We start from the raw sequence: 18,516 nt of genomic DNA, 5'->3' as shown, positions 1-18,516 counted from the left end.
AAGAACAAGAACAAGAACAAACAAGAACAAGAACAAGAACAAGAACAAGAACAAGAACAAGAACAAGAACAAGAACAAGAACAAGAACAAGAACACGAACAACAAGAACAAGAGGAATTATTTGACTTACTAAGCAGCATGTGTGGCCCTCCTAATTAGAAGCTTGTAACTCTAAGGGGGAAGAAAAGACCAATAATCTGCATTAATCTTCTTTTCATGATTAAACCTGTTCAGTCAGGTGAGCTCCATGAGCTAGGATTACCTAGGTGCATAACAACACATTCTAGGTGCTAGATACATGGCTCAGCACTAGTCCATCTTTCAGAGGATTGAGATTCAATTACCAGCACCCATGTAGTAGCTTATGACTTCTTGTAACGCCAGTTACAGAAGATACAATGCCCTCTTCTGGCTCTATGGGCACTGGGCATGCATATAGTCCACAGGCAAACATATAGGCAAAACCTTCATACATAGAAAATAAAAAAGATTTTAAACAGATAACTTATATCCTCCAAGCCATATCCAGTCATCACAAAAATTAAATCATTGACAGATTATCCAATGATATTATTATTATTATTATTATTATTATTATTATTAAATAAAGCTTTAAAACAAAGTAGGGAAGAGCCTTGAGGTGCATAAAAGCCAGCCTTGTAACTGGGAACCTGTGGCTGTCACTGGATACATTTTGACATAAATGCTGGCAAGATACATCATCTCTTGCTCTCTTTGGGGAATATAATAAGTCCCAGTGGGCATTTTAAAATCGACTTTTCAGTATCATAGCTATAAACACATACGACATTTGCATATGCAAGCCTGTACAAAGCATAGGTCTAATCATCTAGGACACACCCAAATTGTGTGTATGTGTGCATGTATGTGGGACCAAACAAGCCAAGCCTAGCATGAAAGGAAGCAGTGAGAAGTCCAGATGCCTCCAGAGGCCAGCTGAACATTAATTTCAACTAGACAGCAAAGGTTTCCAGTGACTTCTGCCCTTCTTGAATTTCGATGGCTTCCCACACGTATAATTCCCAGGGACTTATCAGGCTTCACAGTGTGACTCCAGCTTGCCTCGCTGTTTCCCTTGTTTCTCTCAGTCTTGCTGGCTAAATAATGTAGCAGGTCTAATAAATTCAAATAAAACTTCTGATTGGTTCGGCAGCAGTTTAACCACCAAGGATAATTTACTGATCTCTGAGACTTCGTGTGAGTCCATAATGTTTAGAGTAGAAATAATAAAATGTGCTCAATTGATTAAGCTGTTTGTAGATGCCTGAGAATTAACATATTGTATAATTGCAAATATTTTATAATTACCAAGTGGGGCAGATAAAAGGGTTCAGTGCTAGCAACTGCTGCTGGACAGATAACCCTGATGAAGGGGGACTCTCGATGGAAAGCAAACTCACTGTGGGATGCATACAGAGTGAGCTGGGACCCACAGCCTGGATTCTGTTGCTTGCTCCTGTTGATGGCTCCAGGATTCCCTAAAGGTTTGTCCTGGAAAGGGAAGAGTCAGGAACCTCACCATGTGTGATTCTGTCTTAGGGGAGGAGGGATATGATCTTGGTCACCCTAGGGTGTAATGATGATCTACTGAAAGATGAAATCTTTAGATCAAGATCTGTAGAAGCAAAGAGTGACTGACCAATGGGAAGGTTCCCCCCATGTTTTCTGATGAGGCCTGTTTTGCTTTCATTTGTTTTCAAAAAAATGATCCCTCCTATCTCATACTTTGTAGAAGACTTTAGTGTAGTATTGTTGCTAAGAATTCTGGTTTCTAGGAATCTCCAGTACAATGTAAACTAAAAATGATAAAAAATGTCTTGTTCTCAGTCTTCAGCGAGTGGAAGGATCATGCAGTCTCCCCATTAGGCAAGGCATCATTACAGCTGCGCTGACTTTTGTGCACAGCTGTCACCAGACAGATCCTATTACCTGTGACTCCTTACATTGCCTGATCTTAAACATTTATTTTATTTTTTTAATTATGTGTATGTATATCAGGGTGGCTATGTGCACTTGAGTTCAGATGACCACAAAGGCCTGAAGAGGGCACCAGATACCCTGGAGCCTCAGACAGTTGTGGGAAATAACAGAACTCTAGGTCCTCCATAAGGGCTGTGTGGATGTTAGCTCTTAACCACCTTTCCAGCCCTATTGTGTCTGATGTTAGTAACAAGCTATTGCAGACCTCCGGAGTGAATTGAGAACTTCCTTTCTGTTTCTAGAGAACCATAGACAAAACTGTCCTGAGTTTCTAAAGTTTGAAAGGATTCACCAGTGAAATAGTCTTCCAAATCAGGCTTTGTAGAAGGTGTGAAATGGCAAGGAAATCTTTCTCCTTGTTATCTGTTACTGATTGTTCTAGATTACAGATTGAACAACCTTAACGGAACTTGTTTTCTTTTTATTTTGGGCCATGCGAGAATGGTTGCTGCCGGCCAGTTCCTATCAGTGTTGTTCCTTTGCTTGGTAGCTGATGCCTTACTTGGAGGAATACAGAGCCTTTCTATTCCTAAGCATCTCTCTTCTCTCTCTCTCTCTCTCTCTCTCTCTCTCTCTCTCTCTCTCCCTCCCTCCCTCCCTCCCTCCGTCCCTCTGTCTCTTTCTGTAACCTCTTAGTGTTTTCCTTGTTTTTAAACTGCTGTTGTCAGGAGCCTGTGGCTGCGGGTAGAAGAGTGATACCTTTAAGGTGTGCAATGAATGTCCCATTCTGTTTGAAGAGCTTCAGCACATGGAGCTTAGGAATAGCAAACCCCATGGCTCCTTACATCCTAACTCAGGCTTTCACTAACTCCGTATGCAAAAAGACTGGGAGTTCTCTATTGTGGATTCTAATCCAGATTAAAATATAACTCTATTAATGGAAATTCTTAGCAGGAAAACAGATGCTACGGGGAGATAAATGCTAAGGACATTGGCAGAAGGGGACGCCTCCTGAGTTTTAAATGTCTGAATATTTAGACGGCCTCTGCATACTAAATCTTCACTTCCAATGCGTCGGAGTCATGACAAAACTTATTGTAGTAAAATATGCAAGCTGGAGTCAGGGATTGAGTGACCTGCATTTATTTCCTAATACGTGTTTGATAGGCAGCAGAGACGGAACACATGTGTTCATCCATTCTGAACTCATTAGCAAAGCAGAAACATTAGCAAAATATGTCTTTTGCTGGTTTCTGGAATGGAAGAGGGAACAATTAAGCTGTAAGGCACTCCAGGGTGGGTATTATGACCTAATAATGACATGCCCTGGTAGTTTTGACTGAGTGCCATTACTGGCAAGGCATATCATTGCTTGTCTGTAATACGCACCCTGGAGTGTCTTGTGGGGAGAATGTAAATGTTAATTCCTAAAGATACCCATTCAGCAGGAGAAGACATCATTCCTCTAAGAAGGGGGATGTGTCAAAGTCTCAAGGATGAGTTCAGTTTTGTGAGGAAGACTAGGTCGAGCTGCTTTAGCATTTCCCTGGAAATCAAAGGCCATTCAGGAAAATCTGAAAAAAAGAAATGTGGGCGAAGAAGTGTGCTCAGGCTTTGCTAAGAGTCCCAGGTTCTTTCCAGGTGTTTTAGTTCCTCCAAAACCTGGCCTCTCACCTTCCCTCTTTTCAAGGAAAGCTGATGATGCAGCAGGCTTATACTACAGTGTGTCAGTGTGTTTAGGAAGCAAAATAACACAAAAATGCTTTAAAATATAAAAATCAACTCTGAACTGCTTGACAAACACGTAGCAGAATTCAGTAAGAGATAACATTGGTAGAAATGTTTTGGTTCTCTCTCTCTCTCTCTCTCTCTCTCTCTCTCTCTCTCTCTCTCTGTGTGTGTGTGTGTGTGTGTGTTTTGCTTAAGTGCATGCATGGCTGTGTTTCTCTTTTTCCATGGGTGTGTGTGGCACATATATGTGTACGTGCTTTGGGTACATGTGATGGATTCTCCTGGATCCATGTGTTTTTTTTCCCTGTGGAGGCTGGAGATGGCTATAAGGAGATCCTCAGTCAACCTCAGGCTTTATTCATTTGAGGCAGGGCCTCTCAACCAAGCTCAGAACTTGCCAGTGTGGCCAATCTCCCTGACCTTTGACCTCATGGTCTGTGGTTCCTCTGCTTCATCTCATTCCAAGAATGGAATTATAAGTTGTTTGTCCTCCCACCCAACATTCTAGAGATACTGAGAATTGGACAGCTTACCATTCAAGCTTGGATGATAAGTAAGAACTTTAACCATTGAGAAGTCTCCACAACCCATAATGAGATTTTGAAAACATGAATTATCAGGTGCAGAAAGGCTTTATTTTTAAAGAAGAGTGTGGTATTCATCAAGATTGGGGATATGAGTTCTTCACTCAAGGTCACCTTTGTAGTGGGTACTCACTACCTGGGATCTGGTTTGTTCTCATTTTCTACTGACATTAAAACTCCCTTCTTGGTATTGCATAATAATCAGTTCAAGACCAAACAACCATTTCATGAATAGGGTTATGATACAGATTGCTGCTTCCCTTGAATCCAGCATGACATTTAAGAACAAAAGTTAATGTATCTATGTCAACTCCCTGTCCCAGTTTTGTTTCACCTAATATAGCAGTTGGGATGAGAGCTTCCCAGGAGGTATTTGAATACTTGGTCTCCAGTTGGTGGCTCTGTTAAGGTTTAGGAGGCACAGCCTGGCTGGAGAAAGTATGTCACTACAGGCAGGCTTTGAGACTATAAAGCCTCATCTATTTCTGGTTTGCTATCTCTGTTACATGTTTGAAGATGTCAGGTCTCAGCTTCCTGTTCCTGACTCCATGTCTGCCATGTGCCTCCCTCCCTACCATGAAGGACTCTTATCCTTCTGTAACCATAAGCCAAAATAAACCCTTTCATAGGTCTTTCTTTTTGTCTACAGTGTTTGATCATCATAGAAACAGAAGAGTCACTAAGAGGTATTCATGTGGTTTTCCTTTCACTGTGAGAGCATTATCTTATTTTGATTAAACCAAGAACACCATCCTCTCAAGTTGAAAGGATATTTAAAAACATGTAAACACATGGATACAGGAATCCAAGCAGTTTTTCTAGGCTTTGAAGGTCTTTCTATTTCCATGTCTGTGTGCACTGTGCACACAGCATGAAAGAAAAATGACTCTATATCTGTAAATCTGTAGGTAGGTTGATACATACATATGTACACACATACATAGATATTTTGTGATAGGTTCTCACTATGCAGCTCAGCCTAGTTTGAAAATCATTACATAGCCTGGATAGCCTTGAATTTACCCATCCAGTTGTGTACAGGCATGTGCCAGCATGCCCGGGTCATTGCAATCTATAATGCAATACTACCAGCTATAGTCTCCTGTGAACCTTTGGGATGTATAAAGAAGCAGCACAAGAAAAAAGAGAGCATTTCATAAATGGATCTCTGATGCTCAAATGCTAGGAAATAAAACACACAAGTTGGTCATCGTTTGGTAACCATGAGGGTGATGCTCCATGGGTGAGAATCTTCCCTGGTTGAACAGGAACTGTTTTGCCAATTTGGGTAATGTGTCACAGTGATTCTTTGGTTATTTTCCCCAAAGAGCCAGCTGACTTTCCCTATCCATGACCTAAGCCCACTTCTACTCAGGTGTTTTTCAGATTCCTGATCTGAGGAAAGAGTGTGAAGCCACAGGAACGAAGCCATGGAAACTATTGTAAACAAAGGAAAAAGAACCACCAAGACTAAGCAGCACTCAACAGCAACGCTTTCATGAAGATTTCACCCTTGTGCCTATTTCTTCCAACTCTTTCCAGAGAACAAGAGGATAGACAGAGGATTGCCCGACACACTGAGCCTAATGGTGAATTGCAGGCAGACAGTGTCTAATCAGATGGCAGCTGAGCCTGGGAGGCTGGGAGGACGGTGGGGCATTCCTGAGGAGAGATGAGTCTGCTAGCCTTTCTGCATTGTCTGGGTTCTTTTCTCTCCCTGGGATCAACAACATAAACTAAGATGGAGAAGGAGTCAGAGTAACTGGTTTGTTTGTTTGTTTGTTTGTTTGTTTGGATACTTTATTGGGTTCTTTGATCTAACACTCTTACACACACACACACACACAGAGCACTAAGAGAGAAAGAAGGTTAGAGGGGAAAGGGTGTATTGACATTGTTAGGCTACTTCCTGCTAGTTAAGGATGTTGAATTCCTTGGGGACAAGTTTGATCTTTGTTCTCAGGATATCCATATCCAATTTCTTCTACCCCTCTCTTTGCACATGACTCCTTGACTAACTGCAGCAGCAGCAGCAGCCAGCAGCCAGCAGCAGCAGCAGCAGGAAGGGGAGAAGGAGCAGCAGGCACAGCCTCTTAAGGCTACAGCATTTTTATACCCTCTCAAGAGTGCCCAGAATTCCAGATGTAAACTATCTTCAACTGGCAGAATCACGCCCATGCGAGACATGAGACAAATCATAGTCAGCTGCTGTGGACAATGTGAAGCAGCCCTATTTCCCACACCTGGGGTTAAAACAAAAACACAGTCCCATAACTTAACAGGGTTTTTAAAGAAACCAAAATTCTCACTACAGTTTACTCAGCCCTTTTGTCTGTGGCAGGGATGTACTCATGATCTAACAGGAGGCCTAGGAAAGGATGATGGGGAAAATTTAATGTATTACTTACTGAAACTGGAAAGTCAGTGAAACAAGCCATGGTATAATGGACTTGCACAAGTGACTAAGTAGTAGTGGAGGTACCAGAGGAGAAGCTGAAAATGACAGTTAGAAATATACAAGAATCTGTGACCAAGAGTCAGTTCACTGCTTGTGTGGTAGCAACTCAGGTAGTTATGTTAGGAAAGGACATACACTTTCAATAGGATTGTTGGTTCACGCGCTGAGTGACCTGAGCCAGTGGTGGGTAGTGTGCTGGGTGCTGGGTGTGTCTGGAGGGGAGGCTTCAGGAACAAGCATGCTGGACCAATCAAATCCCTGCTCATCAATCTGTCCAGGGATCACAGAAGCTACTGAAGACCATCTAGAAGTACAAGAAGGCCCAATAGGAGTGACTGGCTTTATTTTTTTCACTGTGTACTTCTCTATGTGTACACCTCTGGGTTTTGAAGCCTCCAGGCTTCTCCCCAAGTCCTCTGTGGAATGGGAATTATTCCATCTGCTACCCTGGTTCCCAAGGTTTACTATCCAGATGGAAATACAGACTCTGTTTCTCCAGGTTACACACAGCCTACATGGGGCTTCTTGGCTTTCATAATTGCAGGAGCCAACTCCCATGATGCATTTCTTTCTTGAAATTTATCTACCTATCATCTCTCTATGGATCAATCTGTCTCTATTTTCTATAGCCTTTGCTTCTCTGGAGAACCCTAACCAATACTGGTGAGTTATGATACTAAAATTATTCCATAATGGAAAGCAAAACAGAAATTCAATGGCTGAGTCTATGATGAACCTTACAAAGATGTTTTTAAAAACCTAATCTTTATTTTATTTTGCTCTGCTCCCAGGTAAGGTCATGTGTGATCAATAAGGTGACAGACAGGTGGAGTGAAGCTAGGAGACAGAATGAAGTATCAATCGAACACTTTTTCTTAATGATGGAAATATACCTAAAATTTAATGACTTGTTTTTCTAGGCCATATAAAAATGTCTGTATCAAAGCATCCTTTTATTCAAATAATCACATTAAAGTATCAGGCTCCCAGCATCCAGCCCATGCAGGAGCTCTGTCATTAAAGCTGATGGGGAGGCTTATGGCCAACATAACAGCAATGGTGACTTAATCCTGAATCTCAGAGTGTTGGCTGTGTTAATTTAAATCCCTCCTGCCTAGGAGAAAAATATATAAAGCCCCCATGGATAGAAGGGAAGCTGAGGCCCCGGGGGTCCGAATCGAAGCCTTTGCTTCTGAGCCCGCAGTGGCTACAGATTCAGCAACCACATGGCCAAATGGGACCTGGGAGAAAGCAGAGAGGACAGACAGGTCTTGGTTCAAGATGATAAGATGGTTCCCAAAGAAAGCTCAAACAATAATGAGGTAGCACAACAGGTGAGAACTTTAAAGGATATATCAGCATGCATGTAAACAAAACTTATAGTTTTTAGGTAGTAGTTAAAAAAAAACAAAGCAATAGCTTTTGCTATATATTTTTTTCTAAAGTAATATTAAGCTAAAGTTAAAAGGCAATGTTTACTTACTGTTGACAAAATTAATATTCTAGTCATAAAAGTTCATATAGATTAGTTAAGAATATTAGAGTTTTGAATAGTAAATAACTTTTATTAACAGCAAAAAATGCATACTGAATACTATGTATGTATCATGAACTATTATGCTAAAGTACCATAGAGTAGACAATAAGGCTGACATGGCCTTTCAAATTTATACATTCAGCTAATAAAAATGCAATTTATATAAAATATAGTGCTGGAAGTTGGGCAGAATTATATTTACTAAACTACAAAAATTAATATGATATTGAAGCATAGTTTTATTTTTTTAGGTCAGTAAGTTTGAAGATTTTTTTTAAAAAAGAGTATACTTGCTATAAATGGCAACAAAAATCGGTATATTTTTAAAAAATAATTTGTCAATATACTTCTAAGGACTATAAAATTTTTATACCTTCAGTTCAGTAATTTCACTCCTGGAGAGTTAACCAAAGGTAATAAAAACAAAAACTAATACTGTCCCTGGGACTATTAATTGTAACACTGTTTATAACAGCTAAAAATAAAAATAAAAACAGCTTGAGTGGCCATTCACAGAACACACATTTCAATAAGTTATGGCACATCTGTCAGATGGAAAATTACGCAACTACTAAAAATGATATCTATCAAGATTATATAGCACATGGGTTTATAATGAAAATGTACACATATATAAAATTGACTATTTTGAGGGAAAAGCACATGTAAAATGAGTACACAAAAATTAAATTAGTTGTGTTAGGAAAATATGGTTTGACCTCTTTTACTCCGTGAGCCAGTGAAGATGAAGAGAAATTCGATACATATATAAAAGTACGGAAAAATTCAGAAGAATTGTGGATATGGGACATTTATTGTTTTGCTCAGTTATAGGATATGAGAAGAAAATAGAATGAAATGATTTGCAATGCTAAATAGATTCAAATCTTGGAGAGCCTTTCTCGTCTGGAAGGGATGGTTGACATCCTGAAGAGGCAATGAGTCAGCAGTGTGGTCATGTAGACACAGATTAAGTGGTGAGCCAGGGATGTGTATTCGAAATGCATGGAAGGATGAATTGAAAAGGCAGACTGAGGTTCAAGAGTGCTCCCAGGTTAAGAACACTTGGAGCTTTTGCAGAGGAGCGGGTTCGATTCCCAGCCCCCACATGGCAGCTCACAATCTTCTGGGGCTACAGTTCCAGGGACTCTTATGCCCTCATCTGGCCTCCTCTGGCTCCAAGCATACACATACATGAAGATGAAACACATGTTCATAATATAATTAATTTAAAAGATGTTCAATGGCAAAGCAAACTGGAGCCTAGGAGATTAGACAAGAGTACACAGCTGTCTTTGAAATGTCTGTAATAAGGTAGAGATGGCAGGTGAACAACCAGGATGAGCCTGAGATGGAATTTGACAGGTCCTGACTAAATGTGAGCTTTGCAATCTGAAGAGTCAGCACACTGGGGGACACAGAAACTGGAGCAAACACAGTCCTGTACTATAAATATGGTTGATATTTTTTTAAAAGTCCTCTGTGATTGATGGTTTGGTCTACTGGTGTATTGGGGGGTAGTAAAACTTTGGATGGTATTTCTCTGGAAAGGATTGCTTTAAAAGCAAAATGTGACACACCCTTCTCTTTCCCTCTCTTCACTCTGTATGTAATCCTAGGCTCCTGATATCTGCTTTCACTTTACCTACATTCTGAAGTTATGCATGCAGCCAAGGAATGCTACTAATTCTGAGCTATGAAGTTTAGACTTTTAGTATCTAAAGCAAGTATGTAAACATGTTCTTCATATAATGCTATCTTCTTCAAATATTTTATGTATGCAAGTAAAGCTCAGTAATAAAGAAAGATTCACGTATTCTTTAGAATGTGTTATAGGCCCTAATTGGACTCTTAAACTCACGGATCAAAAATGTCCCAGGTGAACAGTGGAAGCCAGAGTGCACACTACTATGATGTCCCAGGAGCACGTGAGACCCTTTCAGGTTATGGAGCGCATCTCCTCAGAAATGCAAGGTGAACTGGGCTCTGATGTGCTTCCCACTGTCTCATGGAGAGAATACCCAGACACTTTGCCTCCCCCAAACCTACCGACTCAGACAATTTGAGAAACAGGCTGCATACACAATCAAAAACATGCAGAAGACATTAGATCCAGTCCTTATTCTCATTTTAACAAGAAGGAAGGAAACGAAGACCACAAGATCATTAGTCACAGTCAGGTTTCCTGGCTCCAAGTCCTTCTGCCACCATGCCGCCAAACATACATACTTAAAACATCTATCTCTGAAACATGAAATACACAAAGCAAACTCGGGAAGTATTTCCTTTTATTTTCCCTTTCTGTATTAACAAACACCTCCTCACAGTTCCTCATAAAATGTTAATTATTCTCCCATCCTGACAGCATCCTGCCTTTCAGTTTAAATGATTAACTTGAAACACAAGGCATTTTAACAATAATTTTTTTCTATATACCTTCAATTTTTTATTTCTTATAAATATTCAGTGAAATATCTCCATTTGTGGTATGTGTTTGCTAATTTACAGGAAGCTGGTTCTATTCCCCTGAAATGTCACTTGGGTGGCCCTGCTGGGCTGAAATGGAAAGTCTTATTACTGGTTTTTGAACCCTCAGTTCTGCATAGATTCAGATGTTTGCTTTCTTGATATTTGAGAATAGCAGCTTTTTCAGATATATTCAGAGATGGCTTCATGCTTGAAAGTTGACTCTTTCCCTAAGGCATGGATCATATGTATAAAAAGTAAAGAATTGAATTTGGTGAGATAGTAATCTACACTTTGTATTTTACTGGTAACTGTATCAGGACATCTTTGATGAGATAAAACTATAGCATGTTGGTGATTACAAATCTGACATAAACACTGTATTACCTTAGTTGACCACATAAGGACTTAACCAAGGGAGTTTGGGTAAAAACTTCAGAGATCATCAATTTCTTATTCATTTTATCTCTGTTCACCCCCAAATAGAAACTAAGAGAATATTACCATTGAAGAAAACATCCTTCATAGGCAAAAACAAAAACAAAAACAAAAAACCAGAAAACCAACTAAACAAAAATTACCGAAAACCAAAAAAAAAAACCTAAAAAACAAAAACAAAAAATACAAAACCCCCAAAACCAAAATCTAAACAACAACAATAAATAAAACCAACAGTAGAAAGCTATTTTGGAAACAAGAAAGACACCATGGCTTCTTCAATAGAGAACTGGAAAAAGGCCAGTATAAGGTGAGGAAACAGGATCTTGTGATAAATACAAAAGAATACATCCTTTTCTCTTACAAAACATCTTAGATTCTGTTTAGACTCTACACAAAGGCAAGTTCAATTTGCAAATCACCAGACTGGTTACTAATCCAGTTCCGGAATTTTTAGAAGATTGTCTGATGCAAATTAGGATGGCCCTGGAGGTTGGAGGATGAAGATGGAAGATGGATTCAGTCCAATACCCCTTTCCTTGTGGAATTTCAAGGGGTCTTTAGTCCTGGCATTGCCAAAGGTCCAAGAGTAACTGCTAAAACCATGCAGCAACCCATTATGAGGTAAATGGAGTCAGACCAAAGATGGGATGTCAGACCAGATGTCCCCTGGAAAGCAGAGCCATCTAGGCTCTCATATTTTACAATTAGGCATCCCATCCTAGGAAGATCTGTGTGAGACTCCCGTTACCTACCAGGGACTGAAATAGAAGAACTGGTAAGGAGTTCTTACCAGTAGAAGAGGTATAACACATGGTGGACTCTGGCAAGTTCTGACTTGGTTGGGGAGAACAAAATGTCACAAATATGTGCTCTGTCGGGGTTCCTAATATAGCCACTCCAATGCTCTCTCTTAACTCCTATACGCTCATTTTATATATAATAGAGCCCATAGAGGAAATTTTTACTTTAAAACTCTTTATCTTGATGAGTAAGGACTTGGCCTGTTTCTTCTTGTTTAGATCATAAATTATTAAGGAAATCTCCTATTAACCCATAAAATATATATTGTCTCATGAGTTCATTGTTACTAATTAGTAGTTTATCCTGAAAGGAATGAAGGTGGTCATTCTTAATCCTTACTTCATCTTAGAATTAGGAAGGATCAGAAATTCTCAGGGTACATCCTAAGCATAGGTTAGCTGTCACAAATATTCTAGACAATTCTTTTGGGATCCAGGATTGAGAGACTTGGTCAAATAGGTTTCAATTTTTTTTTCCTTCAGTATTTTCATTTAGCACAGAGAAATTTTTTAGTATTACAGTGTCATGTTTAATATACACATTTGCTCCCCACTCTATAAGTTCAGAAGCCTAGAATGCGAAGAGTGGATGGAGGAAGCTATGTCCTTATTCTGCTTAGCTGATTCATGACTGTTATTTACTCCTGGGTAATCTGTGGTCACAATCGAATACTTCTGCCTTCACAGTGTAGCCCATATCCTATTCTCTCTCACAGTTGCTGTAGCAACAGTTGATCACCATGTCGCTTTCAGGAATACCAGTGTGACATAAGAGATAGGGTTCTGCTGTAGGTATACACATGCTCAGAGTCTGGGTGAATGAGAATATTCAGAGCTTCTTCCATTTTCTTCAAACTCATTGCTCTGTGCTCTGTTCTTCTTTGTCTGGCTCTTTTTATTAAGGAAATAAGACTGCTTTTTAAAAAGATAAACACAGCCTGGGTAGAATCTGAGATATCCATCTTAGAGAGTGGGATGAACCACTACGCGAAAACTCAATTCAAATACCATCAAATTTCCACTGCCTGGTGTGCTCCTACTGTGGGAACAGATGCACATGGGATTTTATGTGATCATTGTTAATAATGATAGTCCCTTCAGCATTTTGAAAATTACAATTCAGTATGTCCCTTCAAACTATTCTTTCTGGGTGATCATCTTACTAGCCTTCACTCTAGGTACCCTGTACTCAACACTTATGGTGTGGAGGCAGCAGGAACAAAATTTAAACATAAAAAGAAATGGAGAATTCACAGAAGACAGAGCAGGTGGACTCTATGGGTCAGAGAAACCTTCTCTGAAATATCTGTAGGGGATAGATTGCTATTTCAGTGTTAGGCTGAGAGTTTGAGGGCTGGCAATTGTCACCACCACTATAGGCCTATAGACTAGCAGCCACCATTAGGAGGCTATGGAGGGTGGATTTATGCTATCTCTGCAGGGTAAAAAAAAAAAAAAAAAAAAAAAATCTTACCTGCCCTGTATAATTTATTTCTATCAAACTACACGTCCAAGTATGTATTATTAGCCATACTTAATGGATAGAGTCATTGAGATTCAGAGAGAGGCTCAGCCTGAATGAAGTCTTGGCAAGCTGCTGAGCCTATATTTAAGCTCCGGTCTAAGTGAAGAGCTAAGTCAGACTCTTCATCACTGCCTTGGGCATGACAGTGCAGTTATCTTGAATACTGGAATTTAATTGAAGATTTCTTTGTGGGATAAACACATGATAAATTACAATATTTGAGACCTGATGAAGCATCCATTACCCGACTTTAAATGAGCCTCTCAGGAAGTGCGTTCCATCTTGTTTTGTAGCAAGCTCCCAGACACTGAGTTCAAAGGGGTTCTCCTTATCAACAACACTCCATCGTGACTGGATGCTCAGGTTTTCCGTGGCCAGAACAGAGGGTTATAATAGACTTTAAGAGAATGCTGGAAATTTGTCCTGTGTAGCTTGCATGTGTCATCAAAGTCAGCATCCTAATTTGGAATCAAAGCACCACATAGAGTGTCAGTGAGTGGCATTTGCTGTGGTTGGGCTCCATGCTTGCTGTCCTATTGAGGGGGATTAGAATGGGTCAACTTCTTCTTTGGCCTTTCTCAACTTATTGACTTATTTCCTTCAGAGATGCTCTGTAAACATCCTCTACATTTGGCTTTCTGTATGTCCCTGACTTAACTGTTTGCTGTCTTCTTATATAACGGTGTGCCTTTCCTTCTGTTTTTTCCCCTCTGTCTTTTTTCTGTACTTAGAGAAATGAATCTAGATAGCTTTAGAAATGCTAAGCTCTTCATAACTTTATCTTTTCCTCATTGTCATTCTACTCTTGTAAAATGTGTGTGTGTGTGTGTGTGTGTGTGGATAGGTTAGCATATATGCCTCTGTGCAGCTGTATGTCGGAGAGGGCAATCTAGTCCCTTTTCCATAAGCCTTTTTCACATTTTTAACTTAGACTGAGTATCCCACTAGCCTAGATTTGACCAGTAGGTTAGGTTAGCTTGTCAGCAATGTCTAGGGATCTGTCAGTCTCTGCTTTCCATAAAGTCATAGCTGGAGTTACAAGCACGCACCATCATGCCTGGCTTTTTTTTTTTTTTAACATGGATAATTGCAGTCCAGATCCTGAATGCTTACAAGGTCAACACCTCGCCAGATAAAGCATCTTCCCAGCCCTGCCCTTGTAATCTGTCCACACCTTGACATGTCTCCTCCCCTTCCTCCTCCTCCCCCTCCTCCCCCTCCCCTTCCTCCCCCTCCTCCTCCTCCTCTTCCTCTTCTATTGACAAGACTTTTGGTCTGTGTTATGCTCTACACTTTGTATTAGTCAGGGTTCTCTAGAGTCACAGAACTTATGGGTAGTCTCTATATAGTAAAGGAATTTGTTGATGACTTACAGTCTGCAGTCCAAGTCCCAACAACGGTCAGCAGCAGCTGTGAATGAAGTCCAAAGAAGTAGCAGTGGGTCAGTCTCACATGGCAAGCAGGCAAAGGAGAGAGAGAGAGAGTCCTCCTTCTTATGTCCTTACGTAGGTCTCCAGCAGACGGTGTAGCCCAGATTAAAGGTGTGTGCCATCACACCTTTAATTCCAGGTGACCTTGAACTCAGAGGTCTCCCTATCTTAATCTTCTGGAATTCATAGCCACTATGCCTCAAGATCTCCATGCCAAGATCCGGGACAGAAACTTCTATCTCCCAGCCCCCAGATTGGGATCGCTGGTGAGCCTTCCAATTCTGGATTGTAGTTCATTCCATATATAGTCAAGTTGACAACCAGGAATAGCCACTACACACATGTAGATGCTTTTTTTTTCCCCCAAAGACTGAACTCTCTCCCTGTCTATCAGTTCTAAGTTGCATTTTTAGAGTACATTCTAAATTCACAAATATGCGGTATTGTTTAGAAGATTCTAGGCAATAAGCTCTCCCAGGGCAGGGACCATCTTACATTGAGCAGTGAATGCTAAAGCTGAGTGTTAAAGATTCCGACCACAGTTCATACTCAGGAAGCACCAAGAATAGAAAGAGGTGCTCAGAGCCTCATAAGCACGATTTAAATGTAAAGCAGTACCATGTTTTTGTATCAGTTATTTTTCTGGTTGAAGTGATGAAATTGCACCCTGAGAAGCAGTTTAAGGGAAGAAGCACTTACTGTCTTACTGTTCCAGTGTGCGTGCCCCAGCATGGCAAGTAAGGTGAGGTATCAGGATCAGGAGTCCAGCTGGGTACGTCATACCCTCATCAGTCAATCAGAGAGTACTGAGGACCGTCTCCTTTTCATTCAGCCCACAGAACAATGCTATGACAATGGGCATCTCTTCCCACTTCAAAGAACCTAATCTGGATAACCCCTCATAGACAATGCTCAGAGACTTCTCCCTTAGGTAACTCTAGATATTGTCAAACTGTTGACCAATGTTAGCCATTACATCCAAGGTGACAAAATACTTCAACAGAACAAAAAACAGGTTTGAAACTGCTTTTGAAAGAATGGAGTATCAATGAGGTAAACACATTGTCTTTAGCCAAGTTACTTTTAAAAATGATGTCATTTGCTTTAGATCTGTTAAGTGTTGGCTAAGTAGTCTTTCAGTAGCAAACTGTTTGACACAGCCTGTTTAAAAACATTTATCTAACTTATGTAAATCAGTCAAGAAAGGGGCTTTCTTTTAAATGTTATTTTTAAGCCTGGAGTATTCAAAAATATACAGTAAAGAACAAGAACAGTCTATCAGACCATCATGTATCTTACACGCCAGATTTAACAGAAATGTTTGCTTCAAATTGATTTTGTAAAGACAAAAATTAAATGAGTGCTGTAGTTTGCTATTTTATTATTGTTGATTATGGGTGTCTCCTTGTGTATGTCTGTGAGTGCAGGGCCCAGAGATGCCACAAGAGGGCGCTGCAACCCCTGGAGCTGGAACTGGAGGTTGTGTGTCTTGCTCTCAAGGAGCACAGCTCTGGTCTTCTACAAAGCCAACGCATTCTCTTAATGACTGAGCCTTCTCTCCAGCTTCAAAGTAAGTATCCCATGTAGCTAAGACTCCTTCAAGACCTGGTGTGTGTTATTTTCAAATGTTTCCAGTGTTTTGAATCTTGAAAGTACATTACTTAAAATATATATTCGGAAGTTGATTTTCTGAGTAGGTTAAAAACCTACCAATCTACTACAAAATTGTCACAGTTAACATTTCCTTTTTAGCTTATTTTATATATAGTATATCTCTTTACGAGCATTCTTTTTACCTACTTAATTATAGTGTCTTCACAACTGTAGAAAATGTTGTGGTAGAAGCTACCATTGTTTGCTTAGGACTGCATCCATGTTTTCTTGGGCAGAATTGCTTGATTGGACACACATGCATATTTAACTTTATAGGAGTCATTTTTATTTGATGTTTCCTTTCCCTGTGGGTTTTTTCATATTGTTTTCCACTTATCCTCTATTTAGTATACTCTAGATAATGTAGTGAATTTTTAATTGACCAACTTGAATTAAATTACTCTGACTGGAAGATGCTAAAAAGTTGTAAATGCCATCATGAAGGTGTTATAGCCTAATCTCCTTTTCAGACCCCTGAAGTAATGGGCGATTCCACTCACTCTATATTTTGTTTGTGTTTGAAGTGTGGACACCCCAACCTTCTGAGATTAATATTTTGTTGTAATTATTTGCCTTTATTCAGCATCTCTTTACTTTTGGTGAAAAGTCTATGACTCTCATCTGAAAAACTTTATATTTAGTAATTTCATGAAACGTAATATTAGGGACTGGAGAGATGGCTCAGAGAACACATACAGCTATCCAGAGGAGTTTAGGTCATTGCTTCCTCTTCAGCCCTGGAAGGATCTGACCAGCATTCTCTCCTGCCCCCCACAGGCCATGCACTCAACATGCAGATTTCCACACTCAGCACACATATGCCCATAATTTTAAATTAATTTAAAATATTTTTAAAAGATTTACTTTCATAATTATTCAAATTTTCATAAACCCTAAAATGTTCTTACTTTAATAGGTCAAAAGTGTTCTTATAATTTCATATCCCATAAGATACTGTATTGTTTTAAGCAAAACAAAAATTACTCTATTAACAATTGAAGATTTAAATGCAGCAATAAAGATATTACCTATGCAATTTCTATACAAATGAAATTGATGAAAATGAGATGTACTGGAACGGCAGAATTAGTCACCAACTGGCTATACATAGAAAGACAAAGCGAAAGATTCCTCAGTTTTATGTCTTGGAGAACGGTGGCAGTGTCATAAGTATAGAAATTGTTCAGACTGTCTACACCTTCACTAAGAGCGGCTACCTACCTAGGACTGGCTTCCTTCTCTAATACCACATCATGCTGTGGCTAAGGATGAAACCCAAAGCAAATACGAACACATGTCAACAGCTCGTTAATTCAGCAAAAATGTATTAATCCTCTGATACCTAGCATACCAGGACCTAGGGATGAGTCTATGAAGAAACATCTCAACATTATTAATAATCTACCCATGCAACAGTCGAATTTAATTCATTACAATGCACCCATGTAACGGTTAATATTTTTCTTTGTCATCTCCTCCCTTCAGTTGCTTTTCCTAAGTGTTTTCCAACCAGAGATTTTAGGGAAGCCTTCCTCTAGCATCCACATAGGGCTTCATTTCAAACAAGTATAATTAATTGGTCATAGGAGCTTGACAGGTTGCAGGATGGTATTATTTTACTCAATGGGAAATAATCCCATACTTGATTAGTGATGCCCGGCAAGGCCTCTCGAGGGAGGTGTGTCAGGAGATGCTCTAACCATCCTGGATGGCGTCCCACTCCCTCCAGCCAGCTGTAGCTTCTGATTGCTTTTATTAAAACGTTACACTTTAAAAGCATGGCCTAAAAATCGTCTTGTACTCCCACAATCCCCATGTAAAAGCAACCCGGACACAATACAAACCGGCTGGGGAGGAGAGGGTTACTACTTGATTTGCTAATGGAATTTAAGGACCTAGACCTCTTCAAAGATATCTTGTTTATGTGTTGTCTTCCTTCCTTTCTTTCTT

This window comes from Mus caroli, chromosome 17 (assembly GCF_900094665.2).
Source record: "Mus caroli chromosome 17, CAROLI_EIJ_v1.1, whole genome shotgun sequence".
Classification (NCBI taxonomy): Eukaryota; Metazoa; Chordata; class Mammalia; order Rodentia; family Muridae; genus Mus; species Mus caroli.
This window is presented reverse-complemented; position numbering follows the sequence as displayed.